Below are 2,810 nucleotides of genomic sequence, written 5' to 3'. Positions count from 1 at the left end.
CATTTCTGCAGAGTTTGTGATTTTTTAAATCAGAAATAATTTGAACTCATCTGTTGAAATGAGTAGTACAGAAACTAAAGATATTTCTGTTTATTGCCTGAAAAAGTATTTTTTAAAATATTCTATATTCTGTGTTTGAATAATATCCATAATCTATTTCATTCTCTCCTAGGTATACTTTGAATTGAGCATTGTTTCATAATATATATATATATATATATATATTCATTAATAAACGTGTCCTTTCAGATTGCATTCCATATAGAAAATTTAAGATTCCTTTTTTTCCAGGTCCTTATGAAGTATATTTCTTAAGGATAAAATGACAATGTTAACTAATTTCAAATGTTTTGTAAAGGTTATTCTATGTAAAAGCCTTTCTAAGGTGAAGATTTAATACACTGATATCAAACTAACATTTAATTCTAACACATGCATGCATTGTTACACGTGTAATTTTGTATTCAACATTTTAATAACTGTTTTTATTTCTTGCATCTGAAGAATGAAAACTATGGAATATTTCACAAATTTTCATATTATCCTTGTGCAAGTGCCATGTTAATCTGTGTATTGTTGTAATTTGGGTATATGTGCTGCTGAATCATGTAGTATCTTCTAAATTTAAGTAGCTAATGATGCAATTCTTTATACAGGCTTATATCATTGGGTGCCTATTTGTAACAAGGAAACCTTATTGTTCCTAACAATACTATTGATCTTATTTCCCTAAAATAATATGTATAGTGGGAAAAAATTATATTGTTCGGTTGATTGCTCACATTTCATTTTTTGTCAATGACAATTTTAAGTCTTTTTCATTTTAGATTTAATCATACTTTGAAGCACTTATAGCTAGATCCTAAGGTAATGGCTTTTTCAAGTACTTATTTATGCAACTGAGTTAGCTTTGTGGAGCTAATGGATTCAAAGTAAGCCTTGCTTAAGAGCTACTTCTAAACTTCTGCAGCTGACATTTTCCCAAATGAGGTCTTACTGGCACAAATGTCTACCTGACCCTTTATCCTTCTTCCATGTAGGAACAGACCAACCAGAATATCCTATCTTGACAGCATAGTTTATCTTACTGGAACAAAACTAATTTTAGTTACAAGGGATCATAGAAAGATGCACAGTTCATACAGAACTGTTCAGACTAGAAGGTATGTTATCAAAATATCATTGTTTATTATACTTAACATTTCAAAAGTAGCTAAAGCCAAGAAGGTGAAAAAATTGTTCATATGCACGATTACCTAATTTCTGGCCTGTCTACTTTCCAGCCAGGCAGGAACTTACACTACTGACTTTCTATCACCAAATATTTCCATATCTCCAGAAGTCCATATGTTTCTCTGCTTTATTAGGCCTTACTTTGGTAATGTTTTAATCACAGTGTTTCCTCTTGCCTCCACGCTGTAAATCTACAAATGGTAAAGCTTTAGGTCTATCTCTATCAAACACTGAACTAGAGATAATGCAATAATTCTTTAAGCATTGTCTTTGATACCCTAACCACCACAACAGAACAATGCAAAGCATGTGCCCTTTTTTATTATGTATAGTTATATATTTTATATTTATATGTGGTGATTTTATATTTCACACAGTGAAACTTATTAGAATTAATTGATACTTTGAAAAATAAATTGATAATTATTTATTCCAATAAAGAGAATTGGAATATAAATAATTAGGTTTACAATACATATTTGAATATAAAAAGTATCAATGTAATGTCTTCAGTATAAACTTGTGATGCATTCTAAGTGTTCTTGTTCTTCTGAATTCACATGGTAAAAAAAATGTTTTCCTCTAATCTATAAGGGATTTTACTCTGTTGCTCTGTTTATTGTTTAAACTCGCGGGTTCCAAACTGTTTTTCTCCACATTTTTGAAGCATTCCTATTGATCATACCCAAATTTTGCTGATACTATGTCTGAAAGATATAATTCTTCTGCAAGACCCATGGGTCCTAGGATCCCAGATCCCAGTTACCCGCATCATCAGATAACAGGGTCAAGACTTCTTACCTAGACCCATGCAACATGCCAACAGAAAGTTATTGAAGAGCCATGTCAATTTCTCATTTCCTATAATATCTCAAGCCCCAATTCCTTGAGAAGCAGAAATTAGCAGTAAACAATAGTGAAATGCAAGGCAACTTAAAATGAAGGATGAGGTCACAAAATCTGAGAGAAAGTACTGTAATTCCAACTTTCAATTTACAGATGACCAGCCCATTTCCGTGAACAAGATCACAAAGTGTCACAAGATTATTTTTAATACCCCTCTCCTAGTGATTAATCAAAGATTCCAGTCCAGCATAAGTGGGCCAGAAAAATAGCTCCTGGAAGGATAGATCCACAATTGGTCTATCAAGGCGAGGAAAACTTGACTTAGAAGTCAAATGTAATTCAGAAAATAACATTAATTGAGAAGATCCTTAGTGCTTCAAAACACTGGTACGTCAGTAAAACTTGGTTCTGTGGTATAAAAATGTTGTCATTCTCATAACATTTAATCTCCAGCAAGTGAATTCTTTTTCAAACAATCTTTGAAAAATCACATTCGCAAGCCAAGTGCTAGTGGCTCACGCATGTTATTCTAGTTACTCAGGAGGCTGAGATCTGAGGATCACTGGTCAAAGCCAGCCCGGGCAATAAAGTCTGTGAGACTCTTATCTCCAATAAAACATTCGAATATCGGAAGTGGCGTGTGGCTCAAGCAGTAGAGTACTCACCTTGAGCTGAAGAGAACAGGAACAGCGCCCAAGCCCAGAGTTCAAGACCCACGACACTAATGTCAA

At 33.2% G+C, this 2,810-nt stretch overlaps 1 pseudogene; it reads right to left on the bottom strand.

Annotated features, from left to right (window-relative positions):
- Nucleotides 1–508: 508 nt before the first annotated feature.
- On the bottom strand, nucleotides 509–608 carry LOC122102950 (annotated as a pseudogene).
- Between the last annotated feature and the right edge of the window lie 2,202 nt (nucleotides 609–2,810).

The sequence above is a fragment of the Dipodomys spectabilis genome, unplaced genomic scaffold, assembly GCF_019054845.1.
Source record: "Dipodomys spectabilis isolate Male_0828 unplaced genomic scaffold, ASM1905484v1 ptg001084l, whole genome shotgun sequence".
In the NCBI taxonomy this organism is placed as follows: Eukaryota; Metazoa; Chordata; class Mammalia; order Rodentia; family Heteromyidae; genus Dipodomys; species Dipodomys spectabilis.
This window is presented reverse-complemented; position numbering and strand designations above follow the sequence as displayed.